The sequence below is a fragment of the Suricata suricatta genome, chromosome 8 (assembly GCF_006229205.1).
Source record: "Suricata suricatta isolate VVHF042 chromosome 8, meerkat_22Aug2017_6uvM2_HiC, whole genome shotgun sequence".
NCBI lineage: Eukaryota > Metazoa > Chordata > Mammalia > Carnivora > Herpestidae > Suricata > Suricata suricatta.
The window spans coordinates 113,094,225-113,113,859 of NC_043707.1; the positions used below are offsets into that span (position 1 = coordinate 113,094,225).

At 43.2% G+C, this 19,635-nt stretch overlaps 1 long non-coding RNA gene across 2 annotated transcripts; it reads left to right on the plus strand.

Moving 5' to 3' along the window:
* Window positions 1–8,845: 8,845 nt before the first annotated feature.
* Window positions 8,846–18,886, plus strand: LOC115299331. Of its 2 annotated transcripts, none has more exons than XR_003912132.1 (4): window positions 8,846–8,922; window positions 9,061–9,144; window positions 9,650–9,786; window positions 18,406–18,886. It is a non-coding gene; the product is annotated as an uncharacterized LOC115299331 (long non-coding RNA). The 2 variants fall into 2 exon arrangements; XR_003912131.1 differs by having other exon boundaries at window positions 9,677–9,786.
* The last annotated feature ends 749 nt before the right edge of the window (window positions 18,887–19,635 follow it).

The following is a 19,635-nucleotide window of genomic DNA, read 5'->3' on the forward strand; positions in this document are numbered from 1 at the left end:
ATATTATATTTGCCTCCAGGTTATCTTTAAAAATGTATTTCCTTCTCCCTCTACCTGCCCCCCAGCCCCCACCAACAATTGTCAGTGTCTCCTGGAAATTCGTGGGTACCATAAGTGCCATAGTGAGAGTCTAGGGTCTTCATAAGTTGTTTGCTTCCCCTGGGCTGGCTCCCTGTCACCCAGTCCATAGAGTGGCCAGAGGCAGCAGGATGCCCTGGGGGCTTCTTAATGCTCCCCTAGGTGGGAAGGAGGGGCGTGAATGTCTTCTATGTGGTGAAAGTCTGATCCACCAAGTGACATCACACACACAGCTTGTCAGGGGCTTCTTCCTCACCAGCTGTGCCTGGCCAACATGGCCAGGATCCCACAGGAATTAGGGTCAACACGAAGGCCTATGTGTGCCAACCCTCAGCTGGCATGATGCCATCCCTGAGGAAGGGCTGAGGCCCCCATGTCAGAGCAGAGGAAATCCAGGCACCTCCAGTTTGCAAGTCATTAGGTTTTAAGAAAGCAAAAACTATTCTTTCCTATTCAAGGAAAAGGGGATTTGAGGGAAGTGTATGGGGATTCTGCACTCACCCCTGAGATCTCCTGAATCAGGAGTGGTTTCGTGGGTGGGATTGGGGAAGTGGTATTTTTAGAAAGCTGTCATGTGATTCTGCTGTTCAGTCAGAGTTGAGAGCCACTGGTGTGAAGTGAGAAGGAAACAGAGGGCAGAGCCCCGCTTGTCAAGCTTCAGATGGCGTGAGCATCAGGATCTGCATGGGGGCAGAGGGCCTTCTGTGGCTCCCTCCTGCCCCTCCGGCATGACAGCAAAGTGTCCACTCTCTGCCCACAACAGCCCTTCAATGGTCTAAGGAGAAAAAGAGTCTCCAGCAAGGGTCCTCTTCCGGCTGAGCTGCCTTACCCCTGCCTCATGGGACAGTATTTCCAGCTGTTCCAGTGACCTCAGGCCCCAGTGTCCACCAAGTGAGTCCATGTGCCACTGTCACCTAAAATACAAGACACGGTAGGATCTGCCCGTGTCCAGCCAGAAAAGCAGGTCATAGCCTGCTCCAGCCATTTTGGGAGACTGTCTTCCCTCCCTCCTGCCTGCCCTGGACTCAGGCAGAGATCTTCTGGGACTCTGTATATGGGAAAGGGTCACACCACCCTAACAAGAGGAAAAAATGTGCCCCCCACCCCATTACATAACAATAACAGCCACCAGTTGCTTTCTTACTTCGTATGTACCAGGTATTCAGCTGATTGCTTTACATGCAATCTTTACTTAACCAACTGAGCCACTCAGGTGTCCCTACATGCAATCTTTACTCTGATAAAGGTAGCATTATTGTCACTTTGTAGATGAGGAAATCGAGGCCCCAGGTGGTCAGATAACCATCCTAACTAAGGTCACACTGGTCACACCGCTGGGAAGGAATAAAGACCCGCCTTCGAACCCAGATCTTTCTCTTGACCACAATTCTACACGGCCCGCAGAATCTTCTTAAAGTAACAGTCAGCTGCCTATGTGGACCTCTCTCGGTGACACAGTAGGGAGAGGAGCTTCAAATCTCCACACGCAGATCAGGGCTTCTCCAGAATCCTGGGAAGACACGAAGCATCTCAACTTATAGGAACAGGACTGATCTACATCTATTGCCTACAGCCAGGGTCATATCATTTGGCCATCCGAACATTTGCGATGCTCCTCAGGGTGTGACCAGAGACCAGGGCTACACCACGCCTAAAAACAGAATTTGGGTAGTAAGATGAGAAGAAGGTCAATGAAGGAATATCTCTAGAAATTACCTGAGCTAGCCTCCTCCTGACACATGGGGAAACTGAGACTTGGAGAAGAGAAGAGGCTTTCCAGGGCCACCAAGCCACTCAGAGCAGCAATGGTGATAGTGATGGGTTTCATCTCATAGGCCAGCGTTTTGCTGGTGGCTGGCTTTGAGCGTCGTGCTACGAAGAATTCTGAAGCCATATCTGGACTCAGCGGGAAGGAAGGTTGTAGTTAACTGGTAGCGGCTGCCAGGGTTCCAGAAAGAGGTTATAGCCACGAGCATGCCAGGTAACACCAGGCCTGTGTTAGAGCTGTGAAGCCTCAGGTCTCCTGACAGCAACTGCAACATCAGGGGCAAGCACTCTAGTCAGCTAGGAAACATTCTAGAAAACTGTGAAACAAGGTATCTGAAGAATGTCAGTGGTTGTCTTAGGCATAATACATTTGGTTGCCGAAACAAGTGACCCTCTCAAGTTAGCTTTAGTGAAGGAGGACTGGCTGTCAGAAAACGGCAGGTGATCTCATAGACCCTCAGGCACAGGAGGCAGTGCGTCCAGCCCACAAGAGCCCCGTGGGGTGAACTGTAACCTCAGGTCAGAGGCCACTCTTTTTGCTTCTTAAAGACACATATAGCAGAGACTATTGGCTGCCCTATGCAGTAGCTATGCTGCCACCTTCTTCCTTGCCAGCAGAATACAGACTTTGTCCAAAAATCAGGTAGTATTGAGTCCAGCCCAAGGAATGTATCATGGCCGGTCTAAATCAGTCTTTTTTGGGGGGGGGGTTGGGGGGCGCCTGGGTGGCTCAGTCAGTTAAGCAACGGCTTCGGCTCAGGTCATGATCTCACGGTTAGTGGGTTCGAGCCCCGCATCGGGCTCTGTGTTGACAGCTAGCTCAGAGCCTGGAGCCTGCTTCAGATTCTGTGTCTCCCTCTCTCTCTGACCCTCCCCTGCTCTCACTGTCTCTCTCTGTCTCTCAAAAATAAATTTTAAAAAAATTTTTTAAATAAATAAGTCCTTTTTAAAATTTATTTTTATCATTGAAATATAGCTGGCATACAATGTTATTTATATTAGTTTCAGGTATACAACGTAGTGATTCAGGGATGCCTGGGTGTCTCAGTTAGTTAAGCAGTCAACTCTTGATTTTGGCTCAGGTCATGGTTTCATGGTTCGTGGGATACCCACTTTGGGCTCTCTGCTGACAGTGCAGAGCCTTCTTGTGATTCTCTGTCTCTTCTTCTCTCTCTGCCTCTGCCCTGCTCATGTATGCACTCTCTCTCCCAAAAATAAATAAATAATAAACATTTTTTAGAAAACATAGTGATGCAACATTTCTGTACATTACTCAGTACTCACCATGATCTATCTATCAGCATACAATATTATTAACTCTACTTCCTGTGCTGTACTTTTCATCTCCATTACTTATTTTATTTACCTTTAATTTTTTAATTTTAATTGAATTATAGTTGACATAATATTCAATTAGTTTCAGATACATAACATAATGATTCAATCATTCTATACATTGCAAAATTCTCACCACAATAAGTATATTACATTGTTATTTTTTTTGAGAGAGAGAGAGTGTGAATGAGAGAGGGAGAGTGGGAGATAGAGAGAGAATACTGGGCAGATTCCATGCTCAGTGAGGAACCCAACTTGGGGCTCAATCTCACACCTGTGATATCATGACCTGAGCTGAAAATCAAGAGTCAGATGCTTAACCGACTGGGCCACCAGATGCCCCAGTATATTACATTACTGACTAAATTCTGTATGCTGTACTTTTCATTCCTGTGACTTATTTATTTTATAGCAAGAAGTTTGTACCTTTTCATTCCCTTCACCCATCTCATCTCTCCGCCCACTCTCCTCCCCTTCAGCAAACACCAGTGTGCTGTCTGTGTTTATGAGTCTGCTCCCCCTTTCCTGTGGTTGTTTAAACCAGTCATGATAATCCTATTCCCCTTTGCCAGTGGTTGGTTTATCCCAGTTCTGGGGAATGACATGGAAGGAAAAGTCTACAGGGAGCTCAATGAAAGAAAAAAGATACAAGGATAAGTTTATCCTTTCCTTCCCCCCTTAGAATGTGGCCACATGAGGTTGTTGCCATATGATTGGTCCAGACTAGTCAGGTGTTTACCCTGGTCCAATCATCTGTAAGCAGGTGTGGATTAGCTGTTAAAGCCACCTTACCAACACTAGAGGAAATATTAATTGCTAGCTGATGTGTGCACCATCTTGGACATGCAGCCCAGATGAGTTTTGAAGTAATATCAGCCTCAGCCACACTTTGATTAGAACATCTGGAGAGATCCATCCCCAATGAAAATCACTTAGCTAAGTCTAGCCAACCCACAGAACCATGATAGATAACAATAAATTGTTCTAAGCACTAAGTTTTGGGTTCCTCTGATACTTAGCAATGGGTAACTAAGACATTATTAATATAATTATTATTCTCTGTTTCTGTGTGCTTCCCTGTGACTTCAATTTGCATGTGAAGGGAGTATGTCCCAACAGCAAATGGGCAAGCTGAGGCATCCATCTTTGGCCCCAACTCTAGATGATTTTTCAGTCCTGGTGCCTAAATAGTACCATCTTACTGATTTAGTCCCTGTGTCTGTGTCTCAGTTCCAAATGCTTAGGATAAAGAATCTGATTGGTCAAGTTAAGTTAGGTGTTCACCTAATGATAAGAACCATTTCTGATCAAAACTAATGGTCACATGCTGATACTGTTGGGGGTGGGGTGCAGAGTTCCCTAAGAGGTGTTCTGGGCATGGAGGAAATAATGGGCATCTCTCTGAGGGTATCTCTCAGCTCACTTCTTCTATGTTGCTTTTTTCCCCCAAGCTCCATGTGATTCCAAGATGGCCACATCATCTCCAGGCATTACATCCTCTTGAGTTCAAGTACAGTGAAAGAGAACTAGACTCTTCTGATAGTTCCTCCAAAACCCTTGAGCTGGGGCACCTGGGTGGCTCAGTCATTTAAGCATCCAACTCTGGACTTCGGCTCAGGTCATGCTCTCAGGGTTGTGAGACTGAGCCCCACATGGAGCTCTCTGTGTTAAGCATGGAGCCTGCTTAAGATTCTCTCTCTCTCTCTCTCTCTCTCTCTCTCTCTGCCCCTACCCCGTCCCCCCCAAAAAAGTCCTAAGCCAATTTGCAACCGAGGACAAGACGGCCTTTCTGTAAAAAAGAGTTGATCACCTTCACCTCTTAGTCTTAGGCAGTTTTCACCAGTCTCGGTCTTCTCTTCTGCAGGCTGTAAGTTCTGGATGCCTCTATCCTTCCTCACTGGGTAGGGATCACTGTCACCCTGCTCCATGATTGCCAGGCCAACGTCCTGCTCCTACAAGGAGCAGCCACCAGCTGCACTGTCGAGACACTTCTTCAACACTAATCACAGCAATAATAATACCTTTTCTAGAAATCCTCATTGTCCTATCAGAGTCACTGGGATGGGCTGGGAGCGAGGGTGGGAGCAAGCCCCTACTTTCCAAGTACCTACATTATCCTGTGTACTTCTGGCTATCTCTCTTCCCCTCAAGGCCCCCTATTTGCATTTCCACTGAGAACTGGTTGTAACTGCCCCCCAAAGAGGTCAGTTGGAATACTTGTCTTCTTAAGTCTAATGGTTACATTATATGTAACAGATGTCCTCAGCACTAGGATGGCTCTGGCTGGTGGAAGTAGCCAGTCTGGAGGGAGTGAGGAGAAGTGGGCGTTGGAAACCCAAAACCTTGTATTGACCTCAGAGCCATTCATCAGAGGCTGACATTTCTTTCCTTCATTGCTGGCTCAGGGCCAGGGGAGTGAGTGGTTCATTTCTGTTGCATTATGGTTTGAGTCCACATGCAAACCAGAGGGCTGTGTCTATAAATAAGATATTATAGTTAAATCAATATTGATTATTAGGAGTTAGTATTATATTTAAGGCTATAAAACTAAATAAATATTATGGTAAAAGTGTCCTAAATCTCTTGGGCAAAACCATTGAGACACAAGCCTTGGACTGATGAAGGCATGACCCCATTTCCCTACTCCTTAAAAGGGATTGTCAAGCAGATGGTTGTCTCTGATGGGGGCAAGGGAAAGCAAACATATGAGACAATGGTGATGTCCTCCAACCCATTTTTCAGCGACATTCTTAAACTTTTTTTTTTTAATGTTTTATTTGTTTTTGATACAGAGAGAGACAGAGCATGAGAGAGGGAGGGGCAGAGAGAGAAGGAGACACAGAATCTGAAGCAGGCTCCAGGCTCTGAGCTGGCTGTCAGCACAGAGCCTGACGCGGGGCTCGAACCCACGAACGTGAGATCTGACCTGAGCCGAAGCCGGAGGCTTAACCAACTGAGCCACCCAGGCGCCCCTTCAGTGACATTCTTGACTTTAGTCAGACCTTGTTACTTGTCACACAGTATATGCTCAGCTGATTCTCATAACCAGTTGTAAAAGGGTAGCTTATTCACATAATGGCAATGGTACTCACCAACTTTATTTTTCTAAGAAAATCTTTTTTTCTGATTTAAAAAGGATTTCATGCTTATTATAGAAACCATAGAATAAGCCAGATTAGCAAAAAAATAGATATTAAAATCCACCCAGAATCTTACTCCCCAGAGATAATCACTGTTAGCATTTTGGTATATATCCTTCCAGTCATTTTTTTCTCTGTGTGTGTGTGTATAAATTTTTTAACAGGGTAGGAATAGCTAGGCTATTTTGCAATCTGTACAGATTATATTCTATTGTGTGTACTAAAATGTATTTAATCAACTGCTTATTACTATATATTTAGATTCTTTCCAATGCTAATTAAATTACTTTTCAGTTTTGTTCATTCATTTATAAGTAGAACTAAAAAGTCCTTAACTTGAGAAATTAGCCTTTTATTTTTCCAGTTGACTCAGAGGAATGAAGCCTGAGATGGGACTCTTGCTGAGTCCAGTAGAATACAGGAACTCACCGTGCTCCTGCTTGTAGCATGGAGCACTGGCAGAAGCACTCAGAGACTGGCTCCAGCAGACACTGGCATCAGAAAGTCCTCCCCCATCAGTCTCAGCCACATGCCTCCTCTCCTGGCAGAACCCGGAGTCCCCAGGAGGCCCTGTACTGCCCATCACAGAACTGCTCAGTCTGAAGAAGTTGGGATAGCCTCCTCCCAGTGAGCATGGGTTGGAAATAGTTATCATATTCGCATGACAGGAAGTAAATGCTCATGTCCACTGCCCACGGCTCTTCACCAACTATGCACATAAAGACTGTCATGTCCTTCATCCGTTTGAGGGTCTGGGAGGAGATGTGACCCAAAGTCTGCTAGGAGTCACTGTCTCCCAGGATGCTATATCTTGAGAGAGTGCCACAAGGATCACAGAGCCATTTGGAGGTGAATTTCCACAGTGTCAGAAAAAACCATGTCACCAGCAGCCATCTCCTGTCCCATCTGCTCTTGCTGAGAACTAGAGTCTCAGCTCTCTGCTTCCAGAACTCCAGGCTTCCAGAGCCTCCTGGGGTCCCGCCTTTCCCAGGCCTGGCCTCCCAGCTCCCTGTTGGTTACTCAGGCTGAGTTAATTCTGCTGCTTGCACTCAAGAATCCTAACTGAAACCTACTTTATCCCCACTCACTCATCCTTCAAAGGTCAGGTCAAATGTCATTGAAACCTTCCCAGGTGCCTTAAACCTAACCAATGTTATTTTTCTGCTTTACTGTTATGGCATTTATTTTATCTTGCCTGGCATGGTCAGTGATTTTTTTTCAGTTTATCTATTTATTTTGAGAGAGAGAGAGTATTTGAGCAGGGGAGGGACAGAGAGAGAGTGGGAGAGAGAGAATCCCAAGCAGAATCACCACTTTCAGCACAGAGCCCGACATGGGGCATGAACCCGTGAACAGGGAGATTATGACCTGAGCCAAAGTCAAGAACCAAACACTTAACAAAATGAGCCACCCAGGAACCCCTAGTAGGTGATTTTTAACATGACACAGACCCATGATGTGTCTCACATAATGGGAGTTTGTTGAATGAATAAATAAACAAACATGCATATCTGTGAGACTAAGAATAACACATTTTGTGTTCAACCATTGACTGATGGTTGTAATGTAATGATACAACATTGGTTACAATGTTAACAGAGACACTGGTTTAGTATTTGGTTCAAATGAAAAGTCACAAGGGTATCCATCTTCCGCATCTGTGAACAGTGAAGTAGTTCTGGCCAGCTGCGAACACATGGACATTAAATTGTAGGTATTTCCTAGTGCTTTTTTACTTGCATTCAGCATTAATTGGCATACTTGACTATTATTAGACCCGAGTATGCCTCAGGTCCCTCTGTGATTCTATATCCAGCATCATGAACTGGTCACCCACTGACCAAATGCCTCCCCAAAGCCTCCAGAAGCTGCCTAAGCTTTGTTTGTCCACACTCATATCTTTTTAATTGATTAGTTGGCAACATTTAGAATTAAAGAGATTACACAAACAAATTCCACATTTCTAACTTTTCTTGAAAACTCAGAGGTTCTGGTGATACCAGCTTCCATTTCCTACATGTCAAGCATCTGCTGGAGCTAAACCTGGCTACCCACCCCTAACCCTGACTCGTGACTTTTACAGAACATAAACTCTCTGCAGACCCTACAAAGCCCACTTCACTCATCACCTGCCTGGCTCCTGAAAACATTACTACTCTTGGTCTCTGTTGACTATGGTTGGTCATTACAGATGAAAAGATGGCTGGATGGGGGTATTACAGAAGTACAATGTCCTCCTGTCAAGTAGAAGTTTTGAGAGTATCATAGTCATATTCAGGAAAAGGCATATGTAAAAGATTTTCTCTTTCCCATCCTCACCTTCCCCCATGGTTCCACCTGCTTCTGTGAAACTAAAACCAAGCTCCTTTTTTCTCTGTTAACCTTCATAGGCACAAGTCTGTCCTTCCCAACAGGCCAGGGAAGGGAATACTGACACCCAGAGTTTCCAGAGTCCAAACAGAATCAGTTCAAGCCAGGCTTTCCCATTCTGCCACATTGTGATGTAAACCACATTCCAGTGGGCACAGCTGGATTCCTCAGCCTTCAAGGCTACATAAGGAATGCCTCCCACCATTTGCCTGGATAAGACAGGACAACAGAGGTCAGGGCTTACGGCTCTTTAGCCTGGTTGCTCTCAGTACAAAGCCAGGATGGTGGGGGATGGGGAGGTTGGCAATGGGAGGATGGGAATAAGCCCAGCTGGGTCCAACCAGGGTTCACCCAGTTGTCTCAACCCTAGGCCAGGCTGCTTCCACACAGGACAAGTTTGACCCTCATCCCCTCTCTGAGATGGCACTGTCAGAGCAAGGGGATTAGGAGATGGGTAAGTAGTCAGAACTCTGGCCTGACCTTGAGTGCAATAGGAGAGAAAGACTTAGGATGCAACCCCAGACAACTCAGACTCCAACAGAGCAGACAAAGCAGAAGCAGTAAAGGATCCTAAGGTAGGAGAGAGCTGGGAGATTGATGCTAGGAAGAAACATGTCAAGGAGAAGGGAGTGGTCAATAGTTTTAAAGACAAGAAAGATCCTCAAGATACAGATCAGGAATACGGATTGCCCTTGCAATTTGAGGATCAGTGGGGGCTTTATAGTAGTGGTAGGCTCTGGTTCACACCAGACTGGAGTGGGCTGAGGAGTGAATGAGAGGGAAATATGTAGAAATTCCTCCAATCAATCTGGCTTCAAATAGAAGATCAAAGATACAGTAATAGCCAGATTAACTTCTGATAAGCAGAAACTGAGCATAACAATGTAATAATAGTAAATAAAGACACGAGAACTGGATTCTACTTTCAGCTTTATCACCAACTATGTAACCCTCTTCAGGCCTCAGTTTCCCCATATGTACTTTAGGGACATTGACTTAGACCTTTTCTGAGAACCCACTACATTTGACACTCTCTCTGAAGCCAGTCTGCCTGGATTTAAACCCCAGCTCTGCTATGTTCTACCGTGTGACTTAGGTGAGTTACTTAACTTTTCTGTGCCTTATTTCCCCATTATTGAAACAGGGGTAATTGTCCTACCTCTTGGGGTTGTGAGGATGAAATGAAGATTAACATATATAATGTCCTTAGGATAGTGCCCAAGACCTAGAAGAGCACTATACGGGCATTGGCTAATGTTACTGTTATGGTAGCCATTTGGCCCAGGAGAGACCCCTGATGAGTCAGTGAAGCATTCTGGTCTCATTAAGAAGGGCAGGAGATTTGCAGTGATGTGAATGGAGCTAGAGAGTATAATGCTAAATAAAGTAAGTCAGTCAGAGAGAGACAAACACCATATGATTTTACTCATATGTAGAAAATAAGAAACAAAACAAATGAGCAAAGGAAAAAAATGAGAGAGAGACAAACCAAGTAACAGACTCTCAATTCTAGAGAACAAACTGATGATTACCAGAGGGGAGTGGGTACGGGGGAGGTGAAATAGGAGATGGGGATTAAGGAGTGCACTTGTGGTGATGAGGACTGGGTGACTAAAATAAAAACTTTAAAAAAAAAAAAAAGGAAAAGCAGGAGAAAGCAGAATCTAGAACAAGAGTGGACAAACTTTTTGTATAAAGGACCAGATGGTAAATATTTGAGGTTCTGTGGGGTATCTGATCTCTATTGCTACAACTAGCTCTACTCTTGTAGTGGAAAACAGCCACAGATAACATGTAAACAAACGAGTATGACTGTTTTCCAATAAAACTTTATTTACAAAAATAAGCAGTGGACCCAATTTGAAGATCCTATTCTTAAATAAGAGGTCCTGCTGGAAAGAGGGATGGTGAGTTTTCCTCCCTGGGGGGTAGAACTAAGAAATTTTATGCCTCCAGACCCAGACTAGAAGAGGTCTGACCACTCCTGACCACAAACTCACCAAGAAAGTAGAGCTCCCAACTCTCAGAACAAGCAAATAATAAACGAGTTTTGAAAATAATTAAAATTGAAAATTGATTGTCTGGGCCAGAGCAGATTTATGCAAAGGGCCCTTGCTCCATGGGGAGTAGAAGGAGGGTTTCTAAGCTCTGTGTTGAACAAGCTAAGCATTTTTTCAGATTATTCCCAGCATAATATGCCAAAGGGAATAGGTTCCATTTATTATTTCCTTAAAAAAATCAATGGGCTGAAACATTCCCTCTAGACCTATAATATTTATTTCAATGTTCTGTCAATAAATATAACAAGGTTAGCTTTCTATCAGTTTAGTTGGAAGAATCATTTGAGGGAAGTTCTATTTGTTAAGCTCGATTACAGAAAGCAATCAATAGGGGAAAATTCCCTGGTCACTACAGGCAAGAAATATAGAGCTCAGAGGAGCCATCCCAGGAATGAGATTGATGCCACTGCCCCATAATCCCTCCTTCCATCCCTCAGAAGTAGGAGATGTGGGTGCAACATTGAGTTATGGAGCATCAGGCTGGAGCAGTCCCCATTTGGTGTAATAGGGAAACTGAGGCCCAAAGAGAGAAAAGGAATTACTCAGTCACCAAGTAACACAATCTGAACTAAATTCTAGGTAGTCTGATCTCTGATTTCTCCCAGATCTTGAGTTGTTCAGTTGACTGAGGCTGAACAGTGGGATATGGATATAGAGACCCATGGAGAAAGAATGTTTTTCTCTTTCATTTGAACTCAGCTTTATTGAAGAGAGCTTTCCGAAAGATAGTAAAGGCAGGACATCTCAGAAGGTTATTAAAAGGACAGAGCAGAAATATGCCCTCTATGAGTTGGGTATTCCTGGAGCCTAAGGGATTTAGGGAAGGTGTTTCACTATTTTATCCTCATCCTCCAATGCACACACACCCACACACAGGCACATACACACAGATGCATCCCTGGTTAAGTTGGCCAGTATGTCCTCTCTCCTAGAACCTGAGTCTCATCTTTAGGCATTGTTGCAGGAATGAGCTGAACTCACTCAACCACACCTAACCTTCCATGAAATGAGTCATAGGGGACATGGGATTTGGAAGCAGAAGGCTTGACAAGGTGGCTCAGCTGTACCATATTCTTGGCTGAGTGAAGTCATTTCACCTCTCCAAGATTCTCTATCAAGGTAGAAGGAGTTTAAGGAATACATGGTATTACTGAACAGATTAAAATAATTATGAGTATTATTGACTTTAATTATTATTAATAACATTTACTGAATGCTTTCTGTGTGCTACACATTGAGCTGATAGATGTTTTATCACTTTAGTTATCACAACAATGCTATAAAGATGATGACATGAATATCCCCATGTTACAAGTATGGAAAATCATATCCAAACAAGGCTTCAGTGAGTCCATTGCTTTGTGGGCACTGTCCAAAACCATACCCCTTTGGTAGGAGACCTTGCACTTTAGCTAACTAGTCCCTCACCTACAGGCTAAATTATCCCAAACAGAAAGTAACAACTGTTCTGATGATTATCACTGAGGTTGGGTGTTGCTGGAGGAATTTGAGGAGAAGAATTTAACTAATGTGGTTGAAGAAATATTTATTGAGTTCCTGACATGTAAGGCATTATTTTAGACAATATATGCACAAATACACCCAACAGACTGCTAATATTACTACTTTGGTATTCCTCAGCATATCTAAAACTGAACTCAATATCTCACCAGCCAGTCACCCAAACCAGAAACCTGGGAATTATCAGACTCTGCCCCACTTCTTGCCTGGCCCAGCACACATTTCCTGCCCCTGATACAAATACAATCACATTACTTTGCTAACTTCAAGCCTTCAGCTGACTGATGGCAAGAAATCCGATCTTTGAAAGAGTTATCTTCCACTCTCCTTGTGCCTCCCCTACCACATATTTCTGGGACTCTTATGAGCTGCCACCATCTTCCCACAAATCCATCCTGACTCCTGTTCATTGTAGTGAGAATCACTTAAATACCACAGCCTTGGGACTCAAGAGTTTGGCAAAGCCATCTAGGCGGCTCCAAGGTAACTGGAACTCAGAGCCTTTGCTCTACTGAGAAGATAGCAGTCTCTGTGTTAGTTTGAGCTAGAAAGGTCCCACCAGAGTTCTTAAGCATCACATTGTTTCAATATTCAATGATAAATGCCTTTGACTCACACATACAACCCTTTCCTCCCAAAAGACAGCTAGCTGCGAATAAGAGATCTTAGCAGGGGTTGTCCGAGAGTCACTGACCAGCCTTAAAGAGAACAATGAGTAGACCGATAAGCATGTAGATGCACTAAGACTAACAAAATAATCTGAAACAGACAAAGAGAACACTTAGCGTCCTATTGATTCTGTTCCCTAAATATCTCAAGTCCATCTATTCATCTCTCCATCTCCACCACCACCCTCATATGAGTTCAAACCACCACCATCTTTTGTTGGGACTCTTATAATTGCCTCCTAACTAGATTCCACTCTGGCTCCTCCAATCTATTCTCCATGCAGCCACCAGAGTCATCATTGTAAAATGCAAATCTGATTAGGTACTACCCTTGCTTAAAACCCTTCAGTGGATTCCATTGCACTTAGGACAAAATTTAAAATCCTACTGTCTTATTCTGTTCCCCCAAAAGCAAACTCTGAGACATAGGCTTGGGTGCAGGAGATAGTCCCAAGGAGCACAGTAAAGTAGGGAATTGGGGACAGTTCATAGGAAGTTAGAAGTTTTAGGCTTATTCCCTGCTGTCCCCATTATGTAGCAGTAATCTAGCTCCTTTCTTTGTATGCTCATCTACCACAACATGAGGAATCCAAAACAACTAGCTGGAAATCTTTGTGCTAGGTTCAGTGGAATCTTTACCATTTTCCCTGGTGGAAGTACCTCACCCCTAGGGACTAGGACCTCTAGTCCCACAGAGCTTTAAGATTCTGGACAAGAAGCACACATTTCCCCAAGTTGGTCCCTGAAAGAGATGGTGAGCACACCCAATCCCACTCTCACTCCTCAATTTTCAAATCCATATATTTTAGCTATTGCAACACAATATAACTTAATGGCCATTAGTGTAATGTATATACTGCATCCTGGAAAACAGAATCCCAAATTTGCAGGGTGCCACTTTTCAAGCTGTCACCTTACTGAGTTTTTAAGTGGCTGTTACAGCATTCTATCAGGCTGTCAGCTTCCTGGTGATATGATATATAATAGGGCCAATGAATCCCAATGTCATGTGTCCATTGTCATACCTCCTTTGCTGTAAAGTGTGTCCTTTAATCTGAGATGGTGTGGTATCCCATGTCAGTAAATCAAATGCTCTGCAAGCCTTTGGATGGTGGTGCTGGAATAGATACTTCAGGCAGAGAAGACAAACCCAAATCTAAAGTGCCATTCTCAGTAAGAACAAATTGCTGCCCCTTATAGGGGTACTTGCCACCAACTGGGCATTCTCCACAAGGATCAGTATTCTACTGAGGGTTCAGTGTTGGTCTCTGCTGCTGAAGGTAATACATTTAGCAGCTACATTAGGTAGATCAGCCCTGGTGAGAGGAAGCCCATGCTCTTGGGGCCTATGTATAGCCTCCATCCCCACCACAATGCTACTCTTCACATGGACCCATGGTGTATGTGTGAAATGGCTGAGGACAGAGAATGGCTGACACCCAATGGACAAGTCTTCTTGTCTCACAGTTTAATGCCATTTCTACACTGAATACTCTCTGGTGAGCATTAATGTGAGATACAAAAATCTGAAAATTTTGTGTCCATTTCCACAGTGCCATCCATGCCTCTTATTTCCAGACTTCTAATCTCTATATATTCAATTTTGCTTCTCTCAAGCCCTTGACCATTTAGCCAAGCAATTCATCTTTGCCCAGTAGTCTACATATATGGTCACTTCAGACGATGTTGCCCACCATAAAAAGTTGACAACCAAATATATTACTTGAAGCTCTGCCTGATTGAAGATTTTCTCTCAGCACTGTCCTTTAGGGCCACTAACATATTGAGTTGACTCACCTATGTACCAACCCAGGATTTTTCCTTCTCCATCAGCTAGTCATGGGAATCTCCTCACAGTGTAATAGATATGAGATGAGAGGAAAGTGTTGGTTCAACAAAGATGGGAGGCTGGTTCAAAATTGGTTCAAAGACATGGGAGGCAAGCCACCTGACCTGTACTTATATGTGCCCTCTCGACCTGTTCAGCTCTGACTCAAATGAAACTTTCTATGATACAATGGATTAGTGATGCATCAACCCACCTTTATGACTCAGATCCAATAATACTTAGCTCATGATGGGCAGCTTTGGTCATATAGTTACTTGATAGTCCATGATCAGGTACTCTGATTCTGCTAGGACCCAATGACACTCTAAGAGTTGTTTTTCAGGCATTGAGTAGTTTGGGCAACAGAAGGCATAACCTTGTTCCATATCTTTAACCCAATGCTTCTCATAACAGGGCTTTCCAGAATCTACCATAGATACTTCTAACACTATTGTAGTTACTAGGTCACATAGCCCAAGCAGTAGGGCAATTTATACTGCAGCCTGGACTTGGACTTGTTGTTAAACACTCTTTTGATCTAGGACTCATTCAAAACTGGCAACCTTCTGAGCCCTTGAATAAATGGGTTAGAACATCATATCCAAGTGTGGTATACACTTCCTCAAAACTCCAGAGTCCCACCAAGCACTGTGCCTCTTTCTTAGTGGTAGGAAATTCAAGGAGCAATACCTCTGAAAGATTTGCCAATGTGTCCACCTATGAATCTTTTAAGGACTTATCTCCCATTTCCTGACATGCCTGTCCCTTGCTAGGGTTTCCTGAGTACTTGTCACTTCCTATTCATTGTGTTCAATGAAAATAATGCCACCAACATAGTGGATCAGCATGGTTGTTTTGGAATAGCAAGACAATCAAGGTCCCTTCAGACTATTTTATGACAGAAAGCAAGAAAATGAACATAGCCTTGGGCAAGACAGTGAATATATATTGCTGTCCTTCCCATGTGAATACAAACTGCTTCTAATCCTTCTTCCTGATGTGAATTGAAAAGATCAAATGCTGCATATTAAATGCTGGAGGCTATGTTGATCTGTTCTAGTAAAGATACCATATTCAGCACAGCAGCTACAACTGGGGCTCCCTTTTGTTTTGGTAGTCCACTGTCACCATCCATGACCAATCTGAATTTTTCAGAGGCTATACCAATTAATTGGATGGGAATCTGATGGGGAAAATCAACCCTGAACCTTTTAAGTCTTTATTGGTGACCCTAATTTCTACAATGTCACCTAAGATATGGAATTGCTTCAGATATAACATCTTGGCCAAAAAGTTGAGAGTATTTTTAAAAGCCTCTTCTTGGGTTTCTTACCATAATTGTCAGGGAACCAATGTGAAAGTTCTGGCAACTACAAAGTATATCTATTCTAATTATACACTCAGAAACCAGGAAGTGGACAGAGTCTATGTGGGTTTAAGAGTCTAAGCTAGGGGCACCTGTGTGGCTCAGTCGGTTGAGCGTCCGGTTTCAGCTCAGGTTATGATCTCACAGTTCATGGGTTCAAGCCCCGCATCAGGCTCCATGCTGATAGCTAGCTCAGAGCCTGGAGCCTGTCTTCAGATTCTGTGTGTGTCTCTCTCTCAAAAATAAATAAAACATTAAATTTTTTTTTAAAAAAGAGTCTAGGGCTAGGGCTCTCAAAATGCTTTAACTCTAACATGGGAGGCATTGCAGCATTTAGGCTCCTAGCTCAGACCCTAAATCCAAGGGTCCTCAAAAAAGTGTTATGTTCTTCCTTTCCCCTAATCCTACTCTAAAGAATAGCCATAAGTCCCTTTGGAAAAAGACTAGGAAAATGTTTATTGTATATACTTGAAGTGATAGTGCAGTGTCCTTCCTCAGGGGGACTTGGCCTCCTCTTCAACCAATGGACTTGGTCTAAAAAGTGGCTCTGATTTAAAAAATGGATAAGGATTTATTATTTTCTATTGCAGAGGTTTCCATAAGTGCCATAAGCCTTTTATTCATCTTCTCTTGATCTTTCCTTGGTTACACAAGCCAAGCAATACCTTTGTTGGCTTTTCTTATAGCTAGCCCCTAGGAGCATGGTCTATTTGCTATCAACAAGACCCCTTTGGGTCAAAGCCCCTAGCTGCCATTCCAGCTGCTCATTGTGATATTGATCTATTCCTCTGTCTGTTATCTGCTGGCACTTGACCTCTGCAATTCCGAAATTCTATCCTCCTTATTGTAATCAGGGAGCCCAGTTCCATGGCAGCATTTCTTACCATCAGCCCTCACATTCAGAAGATAGCCACCACTGAGCTCCTCAGTGATGCTATATGCTCTTGACTAGTACATTCCTAATGCTTTCGTGAAGGGACTATCCTCTGAATCCTTCCAGAGAACACAGTCAGTTGGTCTCATAATCTCATACCACACCGCTAAATCTTCTGACCATTTCCTCAATACTCTGCCAAAATATTCCAGCATCTCCATCTAATTTACTGCTAGCAACTATCGTGTCCAAGCACCCAAGCTTCACGAAGACATTCCATTAGTATATTAGCACTGGTTTTAATATCCTTGCCAGACATTAAATTCTGATTCTCAGGAAAGCATCCCTATGTTAATAATCTGGACTTCTATTCCCACCCTCCTCCATCCTATTCCAAAACCTTCAGGATCTACCTCTGTGTGTATTCCCATGATCCTGACTGGTACATATTAACAGTTTATGCAGTTGTGTGGGTTTTGTTTGTTTGTTTGTTTTTTGTTTTTGTTTTTGTTTTGGTAAATAAGCTATTTCCTTCTGGAGCAGGATCTGTACTCTCCTGCTCAAGTTATGCTGAAAGCTGACCCCAGTTAGTTTTTCTACTACTGTGGTGACCTTGGAAGTCATATATTGAAGACAGGGGAGCCACAAGATGAAAAGAGCCTAGGTCCCTAACTGCCATTTGGTAGAAAGTCACCAGTGATCATGAACATCTATTTTGGAAGCAAGAACTAATCTTTTATTCTGTTAAGATATAGAGATGTTAAGGTTTATTTGTTATAGCATCTGGCTATAACTGATATTAGTTACCTTAATATATTTAACCTTAACTAATATAATCCTCTAGTTACCCCCACTGCCTTAAAACCCAGAACAAACTGACTCAAGGCTACAGAGAGAGGAGGGAAATTTTCCTCAAAGCTAAATTCTACTTCATACCTCTTCATTTTCTGCTCCAGGATTAACTTCTTCCCGGGATGATTGGAACTGGAAATATCAGTTCCTTTATAAAAAAAAAAAAAATCACCCCTGCCCTAGAAAGATATGATCAAACCTAAAGCCCCAACTATATAATTAAATAATAATCTAACAATACATTTCCCAGAGTCTGAGTTTTCAGCCTTGCTTGCCCACAAGTTGGGCCACACTGTGCTCACCCCAGTTTCTTTATATTTTTCCATCATTTCAACGAGTCTCACCCATGCTCATTAGACCAAAAAAAAAAAAAAAAAAAAAAAAAGGATTTGTGACTCAAAGCAAAAGGAAAAAGAAAGAAAAGGTGAAAAGGAGAAAGAGAAGGAGAGCCAAGAAGACTATCTGTAAAGAATGCTACTCTGCTCTCTCTATCCCACAAATTACCCATACCAGACACTTCAGAAGGTATTTCTTATTTTGTTATAGTAACGCCCACGAGGTAATATCATGGTTGAGACAGAACTCAGTATCTGGAGTCTGGAGGATGAATCCTGGACCTGATTCAGCTGGTCGCTGGCCCACTGTAGCATCTACTTTCTGGGTTTTGGTTTTTGCACCTGGAGGTAATTCCTATTTCCCCAGGCCACACAAACCAGAGGCAAAAATTAGATCAGATAATAACCCAAAAGAGAAGAAATGGATGTGCCATCAGGTATGTCAATGTCACTGCCACTATTGCTGTCATTGAACCACTATCAACACTATTCAATCATTCATGCAGCAATGTATTGCATGTACAGGGATACAAGAATAACCAGGAAGTCACAGCCCCTGCTCTAGTGGAAGAAACAAGTTCTCATTTGATAATCAAATAAATTAGTGTATAATTACAAACTTATGTAAATATTCTGAAGGAAAGCAAACCATTCTATGAGAGCAAATAAAGAATAAGTTGGTTTAAATGCTTCTCTGAGGACGTAACACTTGAACTGACATCTGAAGCATGAGTGGGAGTTAACCAGGCAAAAGAGAGAGAGTGGAGGAAGAACATACCAAGCAGATGGTATAACAGGTGCCCAGGCTCTGCAATGGGGAGACAGAGACATGAAAGGATTGGTGGAGTAAAAGGCCAGCATGGAGGGATCATAGAAGCCAAGGGGAAGCCAGCCATGAAATGAGCCTGGGAGGCAGACAACAGCCAGGTCCTTTGGGCCTTAAAACCCATTAAAGAATTTAGTCTCCCTGGTAAAACCAATAAGAAGCCAGTGAAGGATTTAGACAGGGGAAGTAACATGACCATATTGGTGTTTGGAAAGGATCACTTTGGCTGTGGTGTAGACAATGGATTGGAAGCAGAAGGAATAGAAACAGAGGCAAGTGATGAGCCCTTCATAGTAATCCAGGAGATGAAGGCTTAGACCATGGGTGTAAAATCAACAGGACCTGGGCAGTGGGTGGATAATGGGTGAAGAGCAGCTGCTGCTGACATCTTGTGCTCTCAGCGTCTCATGAAATTTGCAAGGTTCTTTTGGTTTTGAACAATGGAATCTCATTTTAATAGGGGTAAGAGTTTTAAGTCTGTGCATAAGACTGTGCATAAGAATTGCGTATAGTCAAAAGTATCCTTGAAAAACTCTTAAACCACTCATAAAGTCCAATATCCCTGAGTTCATTTACACAGCCATGAAGAGGAATTTTTAGGCACACTAAAGGTAG